The sequence below is a fragment of the Aythya ferina genome, assembly GCF_964211825.1.
Source record: "Aythya ferina genome assembly, chromosome: 18".
In the NCBI taxonomy this organism is placed as follows: domain Eukaryota; kingdom Metazoa; phylum Chordata; class Aves; order Anseriformes; family Anatidae; genus Aythya; species Aythya ferina.
In genome coordinates, this window is record NC_140317.1 from 8,429,229 (window position 1) to 8,447,876 (window position 18,648).

The 18,648-nt window shown below is 40.1% G+C and overlaps 2 long non-coding RNA genes across 3 annotated transcripts in view; one reads left to right on the forward strand and one right to left on the reverse strand.

The window, feature by feature from the left end:
* LOC311420773 overlaps positions 1-15,421 on the reverse strand; it is a 133,355-nt gene extending 117,934 nt beyond the window's left edge. For both annotated transcript variants that reach the window (XR_014684542.1, XR_014684543.1), the window contains exon 1: positions 15,179-15,421. This is a non-coding gene — a long non-coding RNA (uncharacterized lncRNA). The remainder of the gene's footprint in view (positions 1-15,178) is intronic.
* Positions 3,098-5,152, forward strand: LOC311420887. Its single transcript, XR_014684587.1, has 2 exons — positions 3,098-3,195; positions 4,238-5,152. It is a non-coding gene; the product is annotated as an uncharacterized lncRNA (long non-coding RNA).
* Positions 15,422-18,648: the final 3,227 nt, after the last annotated feature.

Below are 18,648 nucleotides of genomic sequence, written 5' to 3' on the forward strand. Positions count from 1 at the left end.
ATAAGCCAAGAACATCCAAAAAAAATGTTCAGCTTATTCTATTGTTTTGCCACTCTCAATTTTATCACTTAAAACTTCACTCTTATTTTGAATAGTTGTCTTCTCTAAGTTTACCCATCATCAGAAGAGTTACTGGGCAACTATAAGACGACAATTTGGGGGGGAAAAAAAAAAAAAACAAAAAAAACAGTAATGAAGATATCAGTGTGGATGCCTGATACACAGGAGTAACTTGCAGATTTTCAGAGCTGCGTTTTTTCCTTGTCCTGGTACTGCATGCACACTAGGAGAAATCTCGCCCCACTTGGCACACTAGCAAAAACACCCATGGCAAGGCTTAGGTGTAGGCAGCATTTGTTACCCTTTGCTCTGGGTAGTATCACTGGTTGTAATCCAATTGACTGGCTGGATTTCTTTTAAATAAGGGAAATAAAACCTAGTTCCTACCAGCATTTTAATAGCAGGTGTCAGGCTTGGATTTTGACAGAGTTGGTCTTTACATAAAAAAAAATAAAATAAAATATGCCTTTTATATATAAGTTGTTAAAGTCCAGAGGAGTTTAAAACTTATTTCATGCACTGGATTCTGTAACGCGATCTGAGAATGCTGGCATTCTTTTAGAGCCCAACATGAGCATGCAGCTTAAGAAGCTCTCTGGGGAGTGCCATGCTTTTCTATATGCTGCGTGTAAAAGACCTGCATCAACCCAGAGACATTCCCAGAGCATGGAGATGGATGGGAAGAGATAATTATACTGAATTGTATCTTCTCTTGCTTTACCCATTGAAATAACCCAGAAGAAACTTCACAGATGTGTCAATCACGAGACCACAAGTTCTGCCAATGTTTTCACTGAATTTTTTCACTGAGTGGACATAGTAATGTAATCCTTGCATTTCACCAGCTGAAATTAGGAAAACTTCCCACCCCTATCACAAGGAAAAAACAACAAAACATCGTATTTCCTTATTTTAGGGATAAAGCAACAAACAACGTAGATAATTAGGGATAAAGCAACAAACAATTATGTAGTTCTAGAGGTTGCAGAGGAACTCGACACCAGAATAGCTCCTCATCCACAACAGTCACCAGAAAGAGCACACCAGGACCTCACCTGTCAACATAATATGAGTAAAGTGGTGCTGCTCCTACGTACTCGCTTTGCCAGACAGCACTAAATCCACAGACAGAAGTGCAGTATGAAAGAGCCCAGCAATTCTGTGCTCACAAGATGAATGGTAGGTGCAACTCTGAGTAGTTCAGCCCAGAGCTGCAAGTACTAATACACAGCTACAAACTCTGCTGGGGAATGGGGAGGCAACTTTCCAGAAAATATATTCTTACCTGCAAATGTAAGAAAGGCTGGGTTTACATTGATAAGAAGGGTAAAATGTTTGACTGGAAGACTATAGCAAAAATGATTTTCTGCCTCAGAAACACAAGCTTGCTGGTGCATTAGGATTAAATTGCAAGAAGGTTAAGCAAGTTTTTCAGTTGTCAATTTATGTAACTTCAGGTATTGCAAAGCTCCATCCATTAACTCTTCTTAATTGGAAGCTCAGATGCGCAGTATACAGCACAAATTTATTCACTGTGAAATACCAGTCAGCCCTTCTTCCTTTCTCTAGTTAACTGACACCCACTACAGACCAGCCAAGTTAGTGCTCAGGACTGACCTCGGAGTTGGTCCTAGGTGTCAGCATACACCCACTCTTCCTTACAGTTCTCCAAATTAACCTAAAAGATAGCCCTAAAAAAGGAGCCCACTGAAAACATGAGAAATGAAAAAATTTTAGTGGACAGTAAGTGAGAAAGACGACCAGCAGACAGGATTAAAGTCCCCAAAATACAACATGAGAGAACTGGAAAGAGATCCTGCGTGGGTGACAGGGTCTCACTCCCTGAAAACACAAGGACCTGGTAGATGCTCCCTAGGGGTGCTTTACTTGAGGGAAGTCTGTGTCATTGGGGATCCTCAGATAGGAGTGCTTGACTGCAGAGGAGAGGAGAGAAGTGCCACCACCTCTCCTGAGTGCTGCAGGGGCCAGCAGAAGGACTGCAGCCTGGCCTCTGCAACAAAAGGGCTGCACTAGGATTTTTGTCTGGAATACAGAGGTGTTTTGGGGGACCCTGTGAACTGTGTCATGAGCACATGTGCACCTGCCAGTTCAGCCCGACCACCCATGGCTGCTGTTGGAAGCAGGACACTGATGTAGGTGGTCCTTCCAGGTAACGTCCCAGATTTCAGGTCCTCTGAGCAGCACACGTTAACACCCTGTGGCCAAACCACTGCCTTAAAATAGAGACCTCAAAAGCAAACCACAATGAAATCATGTTTTTCCCCTAGGGCCCTGTGCCAAAATACCCTTGATGATAACTGAAGACTCTACGGGACAACAATTTCAAGCAGCGAAACATCCATCATGATAGCAGCCAGATACCACAGAGCTGGGTGCAGAATAGAAATCCCAGCTGAACACAGAAATGTCAGATGTTTGAACAGCCTCACAGACTGAGAATTCTTAAATAAGAATTGAAAGACGGCGTTATCTACCCTCAGAAGAGAAAGACAAAATGTTTTCTTTTTCCATCAATATTCAGACATTTGTGTTCTGCAACAAGTCTCCTTAATAGATTTAATTATGTTTTGCTCTGCTATGTATACCAATACCTGCTGCTGAAAGTAAAGAAAGATGTTTTTCTGAGGAGAGAATTGCACTGATAGTAACGTTCCATGGGATTTGCTGCATTATCCCAGACATCTTTAATATTAATACTGTGTAGTCAAGGTCCTTTATTTTTCTAAAGGCACAAAAATTGTACATGTAGAAGGATACACAGTGGGTTCAGCCACACCTTCTCTGCCACTTAAGGTCTCATTATCCGCTACATGGAAATCAGAGAATGTTCTCAGTTTAAAAACACAGGCAGAATTCATTTTTTATTTACATAGATTTGGGCAGGTCACATTTGCATGATGATAATCCCAATTTGTCCTGTACTGTTTGTCATATCTAATTAAACAGTGGCCTGCCATGAGATGGCAGCACGCTCATAGCTTGCTCCACAGGAGAGGTGAACGTGCACACAGAGGGAAGTGCGTCTGGCAGCCAACCCTCGGAAGAAGGAAGGACCGTGCGTGTGCACTGTGCGAGGGAAGGGCAAACCCTCCGTACACCACAACGGTTTAAAAGGTAAGATTCCGATAGCATAACGATATAGCATTTACAGAACAGGACAGCTTTGCTTCCTTAACCACTAAGACACTCCAATCAATATTGTTATGGCAGAGCTTAATCCAAACGTCAGAGGAGCCTCCTGAGGCCTGGCAGCAGATGGGAGGGAATAACTCTGACAGAAAGGGAAGGCAAGGCCTGCAAATGCACATCTTCCAGCTCTGGTTGGGCCTGTCATGTGGGACCTGATAGAGTATTTCTCATACTTCCATAATTTCACAGACAAAAATGACTGTAAACTAACCACAAGGCCAAGGCACGCTTCTGTGCAAGAACTTCCATCAGGCAAATTGCTGGAAACAGAAAGTTAAAATTCACCCCGTCCCCTATCCAACTGTAGAGAAGATGGCAGCAGAAAGGGAACCACTGAGGAGACAGCAGCTGTGCGCCAGCCCTGGTCATCACCCAGCTGCTGGGGGTACCAGCACACGGAGAAGTTTCAAGCAGAGGAACCCAGAACCATGGGGAACAAGATTCCTGTACATGGGACTGGAAGGCAAGGCCATACCTCATGGTATCTGCCTTGGAGGCACAGCCTGTCCTGGAATCATAAGCTCTGAGGTGGCAGCTAGGGGATGATACAGGTACATGGCATTAATAACCACTGAAATCCCGGGAATGCTAAGGAATTATTGCAGTGATCAAATATTATTATTTTTCTTTATTATTATAACCTTGTCCAGAAAGCCTTTGAAAAAGAAGCAAGAGATACTTCATTATTCTCAGGCTGGAAAATTAGAACAGGGAAGACAGCATCACTTTTTTCCTTCATTCTTTGTAGAATTTAACTTTACACATTACCCTGCAAATAACTGGAAGCAGCTTCTTTGAATTTCCTCTTGTTGGTTTCTAAAAGGTTATCCAGAAGCTGCCTTTTGACTACACCATCAGAAAGCTGATAGAGCTGGTATTTGGAAACCCTGATCAAGTATTTCTTCAAAAAAGAGCCTGTCCTCTCTTCAATTCCTGGTGCCTTCACAGAGAACATGCTCTCTTCTAGGCACACAAAGGATGAGTGCCACCACCACGTCACCTCACCATTCCCCACCTGGGGAGCTCTGCTCCATCCTGACACAGGGACGTGAACACACCTGCTCCTTCGGACCACTTAAAGACGGAGGAGGAACCTGGAAGACAAGAGATACTGACACGTGGCTTTCCAAGCAGGATGAATAAGTGTGTGCGCATTCATATATATAGCACACATCTCTCATCTCACACGCTCCTACTCACCAAGTTGTGAAAAGCTGTCATTGTAGAAGTGCTATTAAAACATTAACTTTCTGGGTGGGCAAAGAAAACAGTTTCAGTGTTTCATGCTACTGCAAAGTGCAAACCTCAACAATCGATGAGAAGCATTAAAGTGTAATTATGGTACTTTATATTACAATCCCATAATTGTCTTAGTAATTTTCCCAAAGTAATTTAAATGGGCCTTTTAGATATTCGAGCGCAGAAACTCCAGATATCATCATCCAAGATAATAGCCTTGAATCGATAACCAAACAAGAAAAAAATCCCCACAAAACCCACAGGCCAAAGGAGCCTCCTCCTTTCTCAGTGCTTTTGTCAATGTGGCACAGCCAGCTGATAACTTGCAATCCCACTCTAGAGCTGCAGACTATTTCAAGTAATTTCAAATTTTCTGGCAGAGACTTTCTTTAAATAAGGGATATATTTTAAAGCTAAAAAGACCTCCCAATCTAAAGTCCTGCAACATACAGACCATCTCAGTCATTTTTCATACTAATAATTTGGCCTTAATTGAAGGAAAATAGGCATATGCGATTGATTTTTCTCCCGTACGATAGCGTGAGATTTTTATTCACCAGGGAACATCACGTACACAATTTTACTGTTGCACTGGAGAATATCTGATTTTGTTAGCAGAATCAATAAATAATCCTGAAATCCAGAATCAATAAGAATCCTGAATAATAATAATAGTCTATCTGCACAAACGTACCAAAAAACATAACTTGGAAGAAAAGTGATCCATACACAGAGCACTATGAACTTGAGCTTGGATACTGCAGCCTCCAAGAGCTGTTCCAACAACTTTAGCAGGCTGTGGATCATATTCCCCTTTCCTTCTGCTTATTTGGTGATTGCTTGCATTCCTACGTAAGTAACCCAAGCAATTTTTTAATTATTTTAATAGATTTTTTTTCTCCAATTACCCTGGGTCACATCACTGTGTTACTGAAGCTTCACTAACACAAAATCCATCATGATATAACATAGTAATTGGACCAGACTGCTGGTGCACAATGGTATTTGGTATTATTACACTGTCATGTCACTTGCTCCTTTTGAGATACACTGAAGATAATTTGAAACATCTCTTTATTATCTTCTGCTGTAATAAAAATACACAGAAAACCAAAATCTCCAACAGTCTTTCTAGGACTACACTCCTTCACTTCTCTTCTGCTAAACAATCAATCCAGAAGATCCTCTGATATATCTAGACTGGGCGAAAATTACATGTTCTATAGTGCATGGGGACAATTAGTAGACATAACAGCAATCACCACGTACAGCGATCCCAACTCGCATTGCTGGGGAGAAGGCACACATCTTTTACGAGAACACCAAAATCAGGTAATGCCTCCGCTCAAGTTCTTGACCTACATTTGGCCCCACTCATCAGTTTCAGACAAGCCTTTCATAGCCTGCTCACATAAGAAAATACCACCTGCACTGCTAACCTGAGAACTGTGGATTCTTAATTTAACTCCCTTTTATAGCCACGACCTTCACGCTGTAGGCTACTTGGAGGCTATCAGCTTTCCATGAGTAGATTATATAGCAATGACTCTTTCTGTGTTATAACTCTTTCCTTATATTTTTTCCCCACCAAGGTGAGTTAGAGCTTTATTTTAATTGCAAACTGCACAGTTCCAGCCTAGAATGGAGACTTTTGCTATCCACTTCCACTCCCTTGTGATGGTAGAGAAGGCTCACGCTTGGCCTTTTGTTGATGTCCCTGGATTAGCCAGAATATTTCAGACCTATCAGTGAATGCGAAGTTCATTTACTTATTTACCATATTGATGTTCTAGAAAGACAGTCATGAAGGGTCCACTTTCCTTTTTCTAATGTTAACAGCTACTATCTTTTGTTCTGACTCAAGTCTTATTGATTCAGTCAGCTAACGGGACTGATTTTTGGATTAGCAGATTTGAATCTGAAATATTTTGAAAGGTAGACAGTCATTGAAATGAACACTTTTTTTTTTTTAATTTCTTTATTGAAATAAAGAAATCTTGTGTAACAGACTGCAGACTGAGAGGTGACAACGGTCTGTGGCTGGGTAGGTTAGACTACTGTCAAAGGAATTACACCAAAAGGAGTAATTTAATCCTCCCAGTTCATACCAGCTATTTATGAAGGAGATTTGCTGCTAACACCAACTAGCTCCACTTTATACACTTCTTCCACGTCTGGGTACTCAAATACATGTTCTGTGACAGATGGCCCTCAAACATCACTGCTGAATGCTGGGGCACACACCATGCCACAAGGTGAAAGGCACAGCTGATGGTCTAAGGTTCAGACATTGGCATTCAAATGACGCTGCAAATACATCTCCAACCACAAAGCGTTCAACACATTGCTCCTTTATACTGCAGCTGTCTGGCAGAACACGCTAAGAAGAAGTCTGTTTTGTTTAACCTTCTGCCATCTTCCTCATCAAATAAAGCCACACATCAAAAGGCCTTTCTGAATAAAACTTCAAATGCTAGCAAGCTAGTATTAATGTAAGGAAAAGAAGGAAGGAAGGGGAATAACAGATGAGAATCAGAGTGTGAGCTCTCTCCTGCAGGAGGCAGTCAGGGAAGCTAAGTACACTAGAGAATGTTTACTTAAAAGGTTGATTGCTTCAGAACCTAATTTAAAAACTCCACACCAAAGCATTTCCTTAAGTCAGTGTTTAATGTCCTCTAAGCAGGTGGGATGGAAGGTCAAAGGTGGGACATTAATAAATATACAGTGTATGTCAGCTTTGATAGCTGAATTAAGGGCATTTAGCCTATACACTGACACGTGCTGTAAACAAACCACAAGCTCTAGAGAGGCTTCACCTGCCTACCTATGCCTTATTTATATATGTATATATATATATACACACACACGCATATATATATTTCGATTTTTATGTATAGAAAGACAATACTCATACAGTTCACTCTGTGTTTGCAAACTCCTGAAGACTCAGGCTTCTTTTGTGGGACGGGACTGAGCTCCATGTGGTGGTACGCAACTGCAAAAGGTTTAATTTTAGTAACAGTTTAGAGATGCAGAGAAGTTAGTGCATGTGTTTTCATGCAGAGATATTAGTATCTGTATTTTTTTTGTCAAATTTTGATTTTATTTTTTGATACTTTCTCAACCATGGCAGACAAAATTGATTCGACACAGTTGTAATAAGCACCAGGTGAACAAAAAAAAAAATATATAAGGCACTGCCACAAGCTTCTTGTGAATAGGTGACAAATGTTCCTGTTTCCTCCCATGACATATGACATATGGTACAATCACTGACAATTAGCCTCCAGTTAAAGCAGCCTTGAGTTATTGACGTGTTACAACAATTTTAGAGGAAAATTTCAGAGGAAAAGTGCTAATAGAACCAAGATGAACTTTTTGCCCTCAGAGCAAGACTTACTTACACTTGCATAGATGGACGACAGGAACCAGTGCACTGGGTAGCACTGTTGCACAAAATTCAACACCTTTCAGCAGGAGACACAAGTCTATATTAGACTGAAAACACCAGAACAGTGTCTGCATCCGTGAACACAATGATCAAATACAGTATTTTTCCCTCTTAGAAGTAAATGTAAAACTGTACCAACCATACCCCTGGCATACCTAAGAAGAAAAAACATATATTAAAAAAGAAAGATAAATCAAGGCTTTTCTAGAGATTCTTAAAGGAAACGTGGTTTTGTCCTTTAAAATTCCTTTCAAAAAATTAACATTATTCAAGTAGGCTGATGAAGAGTATAAAGGTGACCTGGCAATGACACAGTAATTTCTCAGTATTTTATTCCTAACATTACAATCAAATAATACTTGGACAAGACTTCTGCTGACTTTAAACTATACATATACATATATATACACACACACTTAGTTGGTTTTTGAACAGACCCATGTGCTATGCTGTTTCATTCTTTAATTGTGGATTATACTAGTTAATATAATTCATTTACCATCACGTCCAAAGCGTACTTGTGCTTTTCAAACAGAGGAGAGGCCACTGTATTACCACCTTTCTCCACTGGTTGAATGCTTGTGGAAAAGCAATTCCATGTAGGTCTCTACAGATTTGTTGCTTAATCCATCATAAAATTATGCATATGCTATCAATAATCTTATCAAAAGCAAATGTTCAGTATTTTCATTCTGATTTACTCCTTGCACTATATATGACCATACGTCCTACCAGCTTGTAGACAAGGTATCTTTTATAAAAGCAACAGTTATGACAAGTAATTCTTTCATTATTTACTACTGTTGCATCCTAGCTATTTTTCAGGGAATTGAAATTCTTTCCTTCATCGACCAGTACACAAAAAAGTAAACTATTTTTCATTACTTGAAGGGGTTTCAAACCCAATAGGCAAAATTTCTCATCAGCTTCACAGCTAATTATAACCAGCTACAGCTACATTCTTAGAGTAAAGGCTAGTGATCTTGCAATGTAAAAAGAAGTATTTTCAGCTGTGGACAATTAACAAACTCAGTAGACCAGGAAAAAAGTGCAGACCAAGGCTTTTGAAAAAAAAAAATAAAGAAAAAAACAGAAACCAATTCAACTGCATCCATTGCTTTGACAGCTATATAATTACATGGGCCATAAATAACATTCAGTAATCACCTTGTTTATAATTTAATTCCCTGTAAATTAGTAGTGTAATGGAATGAGATTTTGTAATCACTAGATATACACTGAGTACTCACTAGAGAGTAGGGCAAAGAAAATCTCCCATCAAATTTGCTGTTGACCACACATTAGGCTTATGATCAAGGGAATACAGAAGAATGAGTTCGTCGGTGGAGGTCCAGGATGCCAGTGTACATGGATCTCCCTAAAAAAAGGGGAAGCACAAGAACAGCCAAAACTATTAAGCCATGTGCAGAACAGAGTGGCCGCTAACCTCTGCCATTACTATTGTTCTGATGCGCTTTGCTTTTCCTGCGTATTATTAGGAAATCACCTTTAAAGTTTGGACAGGCTGAGTGGATGAAGCCTTGGTTAAGAAGGTTTGTATTGCCTCCATCTACCAGCAAATGCAGGAAAGACACCTTGCAGACTGAGGTTATGAATTCTCACAGTGGCAATTTCCCAGTGCTCAGGTTATGTCTCAGATCCAGACACTTCAGTGTTTTGTTAAGCTCCCATAATGTCAGCGGGCTACACCTGTGTGTATTACAATGTTCCTGAAGAGTTTTACAGAGCTCTCCCACCTCCAATAAGCCATCTTCAATCATAATTGTTGATAATTACAGTTTCTTTGCATCAATAATGCTTGTCTATGCTTCTCATGTTCCACAAAGGCAAGCAAAAAACAAAGCAAGAGAATTGTAAACAGTTGCTGTTTTCTAGCCCACTAACACAGAGAAATTTCAAATATATATTCCGGATTTATCCGCTCTGCAACAGGGCTGTGCAGCTACAAAATCCAAATGAAATGCAGCTGCTCCTAACTTGGAGCTAGTAGCTAGAGGTCCTAATTACCTATCCAAATCTGAGCTGGTTATGCAGCACCCTCTCTTTATTAATCACTGTCCAACTAAAACTAATCCTGGCAGCAGAGATGATAAAGCGGGGGGGGGAAAAAAAAAGGAAAAAACAGGTTCTGAAGGTTAATGTGCACAGCTGTCAGAGGCTGACAAGGAGGAAAAAAGGCTAGATGTGGGATTGTGCAAGTTTCTATATTACACAGCCAGCAAGATGATGTGCTTTCAGAGCTCTTTCCTTCTACAGATGCTGGCCTTACTCCAAAAAACTAGACTATTCAAAACAGCAGACTAAGTTGCCATAAAAATTTGTTTGTGGCAGGGCCTGGCTGTGTTAAATACCCTGACACACAGTTTTCTCTAGGATGTCTCAGCTTCCATTTCTCCACGTCTCGTTTACAGGGTTAAACTCAGATCAATATCAGCAACAGAAGGGATATGTTTGCAGCTCTGAGCTGCAGGATGCTATTCCTAGGGAGGAAAACAAGGACTCGGTACTAATAGGCACCATCTAAATACACAGACCAACCAATTAAACAGTCTATATACATAACCTTCTCAGAAAGCCTTTGCTTCATGAGCCATGGTATTGCTTCTCAGACTACAGCTACTTAAAACCATAAACAAAAAATAGCCCTTAAAGCACTTTTTAATATGTAGGTAGAAAACAGATAATCATTTGGGAGACGTGTTCTCCAAGCCTGTATTCAAATGAGTTTCGTACCTCTCCTGCTGGCTACCTTCATTTGCATCTGGGAGCTTTACTCCTGTTCTCCTGCATACCCAGAAGAAAGATAAGAGGGCACATTATGAACATCAGTAGGGAGGGCAGAAATTAGGCATTCACTGGTACACCAAGGAGGTTTCAGTGTTCAGTAATGAAGCAATAATCATCAAGGTAGATTAATGATTGTCTGAGAGAGTTCATCGCCTTGGGCCATTAACCCTCATGTGGTTATTAATTTTGCAAAAGACATCCTGTGCTGCTGAGGTCATTACTGCTGTTATTAACTAATGAAAGATAAAACATCTGAAGTTCCCTCTCTCATATTTTTAGATATTCACACACCCATTTCTGTATTGTACATGTGCCTGATTAAATTGGTCATTTAAAAAGTAAACGGGGTAAGTGTGTGGGGAGGTCAGAGTACCCATAAGCCAGGCAAATTACCAGAGACTGAGCTCTGTTCTGCCAGCCAGTCTGTTTCCAGTGTCCCAAGCTATGTGATTTAGTAGGGCAAAAGCAGAGAATTGCCAGTAATTAAACCTTTTTTTTTGGTCTGTTACAATAGGCAGAGATGTTGCCTATAGTACCACGAACTTCAGCTCCAAAGGGAGTTAGAAATACCTGATATGAAGCTGCTTTGTGACAGCAGCCACCTGCAATTTCTGTTGTTACAGGATTTCAAGCAACAGATTGCAGAAAAGCAATGTTGCAAGAAAGGCTAGAGTAAGCAGTGCTCCTCTGAGACATCATTAATCAGCTGGTGAATAGTCCAGGTCTCTCCGCCTTCATGCCATACTGTATTAGGATGTTCTAAATAAGTGTAGGTCAGCACAGGTTTGGTTCCACCTTCCCTTTATGTCCCTCCATCCCAAACATCAGGGGTAAACAGGAAGAATGACAACAGTGCAGATTTGCTTCCCAAGGAGGTAATGGCACAGAGTAAATTCTAAGTAAAACCAAGGTGCAGAGCCACCCTGTGTGTGGCTTCACGCCTCATTTCCCGATTGCTTTTGTGCCTGCTTCAGCCTACAGTGTACGTATAGGTTGCCTCTGCACTTCCTCGGCACAAGGGAATAGTCTGCTCTGAGCATTATCCGGCCCATTTCTGCACAGAAACGGTTCTTGTAGAGCAGTAAAGATGGTGAAGAAAAATCCCTGTGCAAAACCCCAAGAGGTTCCTAGGGAAACTTAACTGTTAGAATAAAGATGATTCTGTGGGTGCCTAGGAAGACAATGATTCAAAAGAAGAGAACAAAATGCAATACTCGTGTCTCAAGCCTCTTCAGTTTTTGTTTTGACTGAAAGGTCATCAAATGGATAATAAAGTTGTCTAGACCACTTGAGTGTATTTATCTTAAAATCAAAGAGAAAAAGAAAATTCAGAGGCTTCCCTCTTTTACAAACACTGATCTTGTTGCTTGCTGCTTTTTTCTCTCAAAGTAAAGGTAACAAAATCTTCTGAAGGAATTATTTAGAATACCTGTAAGCACAAGTGAGTGAGCTCTTCTGCATTTAATTTTGGTAGAATTTAAAAGATCCACATTTGTGTACATGTGTCCTGAGATACATTTCAGGTCACTGTCTCTACACATGCAGTTCTAGTGCTTCATCAAGCCAGCATCAGTAGCTGCTTCAGCTGAGCTTCTTCCTTCACAGCCTTTTCTCTTTAATTTTACTAGTTCTAGCAGTATTTTTCCTAAAAATACATTTCAGGATCAATGTTTTGGAGACATGTGAAGTATAAGACAACACAGGAATCCATATGAAAGCAGGAAAAAAAAATCCTGCTCCTAACCATGCTCAAACTAAAGCAACAAACTAAAGGAACAAACCATACTGACAAATATTTTGTAAAACAACTCTTTTGAAAGCTATTTAGCTTTAAGAAAAGACCACGAGCTTCACAGGCTGTACATGTAATTATGAATTTAACAATATTAACATTTAATATGAACACAATGCTCCTCTCACCAGGCCTGGGGAGAAGATGATGAACGGCTCAGACGGGCAGCGAGCACAAAGCTGGGTAGGAAGAGAGGCCTACGGAAACATGAGGCTAGGAGCAAACCCAGCAGTGTTTGTGTGTGGTGTGTGTTTACTCTGATAGGAATGACAACAGAGATGAACCCAAGCAAGGGGGGGATTATATTAGGGTACCCAACACGCCTTGCTTCACACAGCCACCCAGGGCTTCTACATTTGTATGCACCCCCAGCTGCAGTGAAATGCAAGTGGGGCTGCTTAAGGAGAAGAGGTATTCAGTCCTCCAAGAAGTAAAATGCCTCTGTGAACCTGGGAGCTCGGTGTTCGTGAAGAGGCTATGGCACAGAATTCTAGATGAGAAATACAAGAGCAGGCTGGAAGAAATATTGTCAATGATAAACCAAGACTGTGTTTTATGTTGGGTTTACTTGTGATCTTTCGTTTCCAACCTTGCCCAGAAAACCTTGACCTTCAGTCTTGTTAAATCTTTTGTTTATTATTAAACTTGCCTAGTGTTTGGGGGCAAGGTGAATCAAGATAAAAATCGGCAAGTTAAGGAAACTCTCTTCTCAGAGACAGCGAATCAGGATAATGCAGAAGTTGTGGCCGAGCCTGAGAGACTCAAACCTTAAGCAACCAAAGGTTGGGGTTACCTTTCCATGTATGTAACACCAGAATGAGTGGCTGTATTAACAGGTTCTCCTACTGGCAGGAAAAAAGCAGCATCCTTATACAAGGAGACAGCTGAGAAACACCTCAAAACTCCAAATAGACAAAAAACTTCATGGAGAGGGGAAGAAGCGGGGGGAGGTCCCTGGCCAAAACAGAGAAACCAGAGGAATAGGTTCATAGAAGGGCTCGGTAGAAATTCTGATTTCTGGTCTGAGAGACAATTCTCTGAAGTTGGCTCTTTATCGGTAAGCAAGCAGCCAAAAGATGGCACAGTGCTGTTACCACCACTTAAAGAGTCAGAATTGCCATGTTTAGAATCATCCTAAGTAAATATCGTTGGTACAGGATAGGTTCAAAAGCAAACATGTTGCCTAAACTACTCTTTTAGAAATTAAGGAATGGCTGATACTTCTGATAATAAAGTAAATTATATTGTCACACAGCATACATTTTAGGTGTCAGGCTGTAGACAGACAAGACACACACGTATACTATAATCATGTGTTTAATGATGGTAGAGATGGGAAAGAAAACGCTCCCCCCTTGACAGACAGTTAAATAGGAGACCTATCTATTTGCAAGGCAGCATCGATTCACATTTCTTGAAGTCAGTGAGAGAGTCAATCATGCTCAAAGAGAATTAGTGGAGCCGCCCCAGCTGTCAGATTTGATGAGGAGTAACAATGGCTCCAAATTGAAATATTCCTCAAGTTCTCAACACATCAGGTATGATTTACACAGTTCATTTTTATCCCTAACAGAACACCAAGTCCATTTCCCTACCGGACTTTTCCACCTAATCAGCATGTTTTTGTTGTTTATTTCATTTTAATTGTTTCAACAAGACCAATTAAGTATGACAATAAATTTATGGAGAAAGTCACAGGTATAAAGCTGACCAGGAATCACTCACCTTTCTCCCATAACAAAACATAATTTAAATAAACCCCCACTAGAGTGGCTTTAAGAATAAGTTATCTGTAGCAATAAGGAGTGGAAAGGCCGCTTTCTAAGACAGCAATGCTCTAGGTTATTAAACCACTGGCAGCTAGATCTTGTCCCCTTTGCTCATGATGCAGTTGTACTGCAGGACAAGGGTGAGGCAAAATCAGCACAATCTAGTTCATAGAATCCAAAAAGAAAAGAAAAAAAAAAAAGGCCTTGAAGAGATAAGGTACCTAAATCCAAGCTCCAAAATACACCTGCTCACACGGCTGCACGCAGACCAACACTGCCCCACCTCTTCCTTCACCCTTTCTCCTACCTAACCCCTCTCCCACAAAGTTTTTAAGACTCTTCTGATCACTACAAGCCTGGAGAACAGTTGTGATCACAAAGGCAGTAAGCGAGCAGTAAGCAATCATATGTGATCCTTCGCACTGTCGGGACACAGAGGGAATCAGCCCTCCTCACCCCCAGACTCCGGAGCAGGCAGCACAGACTACAAAGCCAGTTCCAATAAACTTTCAAAAATGGCATATTCCACTATTATTATTATTATTTACAGGTGCTGCTCATCTGGAGACTTCAGCTATTGGAATAACAAACTACTTTGCTCTTCTGAAAAGATTTTGTTAAAGCCCACTTTAAAGCAACCATTGCAACCGGCATTCATCTTCAGGTTAAGTTGTGACTTTAGAGCCGACAGCTTAGCAGAAATCACAGCAGCACCCACCTGAAAAGCTTCTAAAGATCAGAACTGCGAGGCCTTACAGTCTGCAGTTCTGTTTCGTGTATTTCTGCACTCTGTTAGTTAAGTAAATTACCCTTTCTCCCTCCCCTCACCCCAACAGGTACTGTACTTACCTGGTAGCACTGATGAGGGAAGTGCTCTCTTTTTCACCCACCCCTAGAGTTTTCTTGGGGGGTTTCTGATAATGTTTGTACCAATGAAAAAAAAAAAAAAAAGCCTCTTGAAAAGCACTGAGAGTCCTCAGCTTCTGCTTTCCCTGCTGCTTTTTTTTATGATCTATGTAAATATTTACACATATATACTCTTTATAATCTGTTGAAGCACCAGAACAGTATGTGCAACTTCTCAAGCCTGAAGCTACTGGTAACAGGCAAAGACTGTTCAACACCTGCCATACTTCAGCTTTGCATTATGTCCATCACCTGCGGCTCCACGATACACAGGCACCAGCAATACCGCTGCAATCAGCAGCCTCCCCCGGGGAGCGCTGATACCATTGCTAGCAGCTGGGGACTCGGTTAGCCAGCAGCAGAGGTTTCAAGGGCAATCATGCCACTGGGGTACAATTGTTTTGGATTATATTGGTGAGCTTTATCCAGGATTGGTCTCAGGTGGGGGCAACATACTCGTGCTTTTAAACAGATCATATTTTCAAAAAAAAGTCTGGAATAAGGAAAAAAAAAACAACCACAAACTCTTTATCCTGGTACTCTATGGGCAGCAGTAAAGGGCACTTTTTTATTCTTCTTATGTGTTTAAGCTTTCCTTCTTCCTCAAACGTAAAGTTTAGTGAAAATAGTTGGATTTACAGGTTCATTTTTTCTAAGCTCTCTCCCCCAGGTTCATGCCAGGTTGAGAATAAATAATTGAATAATTTCCAAATGAGCAAAATAAGCATACGTGCATTGCTCTCAAATAATTTTACAGACAGGATATAAAGAAAAAACTCAGGCTTATTGACAAAAAAAAAAAAAAAAAGCAAAACAGTAATCAAAGGGGGAAGATGATAGCAGGAATTAATTTTTATTACCCAAGAGTAAATGGTGATAGTGAATCAAATACATTAGAGGAATCTTTTTTTTTTTTGAATATACAATTCATTTTCATAGTGTCATCACCCAAAAACGTAATTAATGTAACAGGTTGGAAATACAGCTTTAAATAAAGACGATTTCCTGTAGCAGTCTTTGAAACAAAGATGTATTTCTGCTTTAATCCTGGATTGAAGACCTGGTTTTAATTTCCATAGAAATGAGATTCCTTCCTGGTGGCAGAGCTGACTGTAAGTACACAGTAATGTAGACCTGAGAGAAAGGACTCAAGTTTAATGAAAATTTAAACAGACTGTAAAGAAAATAAATTATTCCCATTATCTGTAAACAAACAGTTTGCATTGTTCTTCCTCCTTCCTTCACTCCCCTTCTCTGCCACTGGTTGACAATCTCTGTGTGCTGACCTGCCAGGGCAGCAGCTGCTGTTGAGAACAGCCCGTGCACAGCCGACCAAGAACCCTCTGCATTCCTCTGTACTGTCAGCGTCAAGAACAAGGCTATTTGGGCCCTCTGACTTTCCACGACTTGCTGCTCCCAGCAAGGCAAACCTTTCTCATGGGAGCAGTCCGATTTATCATTTATTGCATGCTATCAGACTCTCTCAGATACAGATTGTAACGCACACCACCTCTGCTGCAAAACTGGAATTTCATTTCTATGGAGTTGGATTGGGCCGTCCACCTGGAATACAACACACGCTTCTACACATGCTTGCAAGGACAAGACATTCACTTCTTGCTATTAACTGGCATTTCAGAAATTCAGCTTCAGTCATTTAATCAGCCTTTGGAAACATTTCTTTATCGTATCAGTCTCCATTAGCACAAAAGTAATTAAAAACTGAAATTTACTCTAGTTTGTCTTGAGGATTTGGGGGTTATTGTTTATTTCCCTATACTTGAATCACCAACTTTGAGGCCCCAGTGGTTGTATCTTAGTGGGAAGAAATCCAGAATTGCTGACACTGCCTTTCGCCAGGGCATGAGAATAAATTGTTTCATTGTTTGTTTTTAAATGTACAGGTCTGAGTCTGAGGCTAATTAAACAGAAGCTTAGAAGCGCCTGAGACTTAAATTTTAATAAAAGCTAAAGGGGAAAGTTCCTTTGGGAGTTTTGTTGACAAACTGCTTAATTATTGGTTTCCAAAACTACTTTAGAACTTGAGATAACACTTTTTAAAGCCTTTAAGAACTTAACATTTCATTAAAACAGAAATATTTAATGCCACAATCTGCATGCAAGTTAATGAAAGTTTTGTGCCTAAGAACTTGTGAAAATTATGACATATCTACATTAAGACATTAAATATTTCTAAAAATCTAGTTATTTGTAGCCAGTTATTTTGAAATGTTGATTTATAACAATTTAGTAAGGCAAGAGGAACGAAACCAAAATGTTTTAAGACCAATGATTTCTACCATAAAACCCAGTCTTCTCCCAGCTTTAGTGAAATACACAGAAAAACCTAAAGGCAAATCTTTAAACGCCTTTAAAATATTTAAATCCCTTTAAAACCATTTTTCACTGGTATCCAGAAAGGTACTTCTGGATAGAAGAATTAACTTAAAGAATTAGCAAGATGAGTTTACTTTGGGGATGGCCTTGTTTTCTAGGTCTGGTCTCACGCTTCCTTTTTTATTTATTTATTTTTTTTTTATTACATTACAGTAGTTTTACAGATGTCTTGAAAAAGAGCATTTTACGGTGGTCATTATGTCGGGCAACAGAATAACCCTTTAGAGATTCAACAGACCAAGCTAGCATTGCTGATGAGTGAATACCTAGCCCATCTCCCACCTATACCATATACTTGTAAAGAAAAACTGAATGGAGTATAATTTGAATTAGTTGGCCTGAGGGAAAACTGTTACTGCAAGGAATGCTGAACAAAAATTACTTTTTTTTTTTTTTTTTAATTTAAATAAAACCTATGTGTATGTATAGCATAAAAGTTAGATCATACATAAACTTGAAAAAAAACACCCTTAAGTTCTGCTACAAAACTGACCAGCTGGCCTAACATGACTTCAGTGTTTTACATTGGATTTATTTTTGTACAAGAAGAGATCCTTTCAATCTTTAATAATTTCTAATGTTGACTGACAGAGACAATGAGTTCAAAGCAGTAAATTCTATCCTTACGGCACCATAGGAAGAAATGGGACAGCTCTCATTGTGTCTGAACCTTCTGATGAACAAGGGAGCTATCAGACAAGGAACCGCGGTACTTAAAAATGAGATCAATTAGCTTCCCTCTGAAACGCCTTACAGCTTACTTAGATGACCACATTCACTGGAACAGGAGGTACCTATCGCTATCTAACAATTGTGTACAAAGCTTAAAAGAATTGATTGAAAACTCGTAACATTCAATAGCCTCCCTGTAATCAGGCACAATCCTTGTACTGTCACATGCCACAGCACTGAACAGAGCTAGCAGCAGAAAAACCACTGACGAGCCCTACAGAAATCCAACAAGACAATCATTTCAGCATTAATAGGTTCTCTTCCTAACAGAATTAGAGCCCATG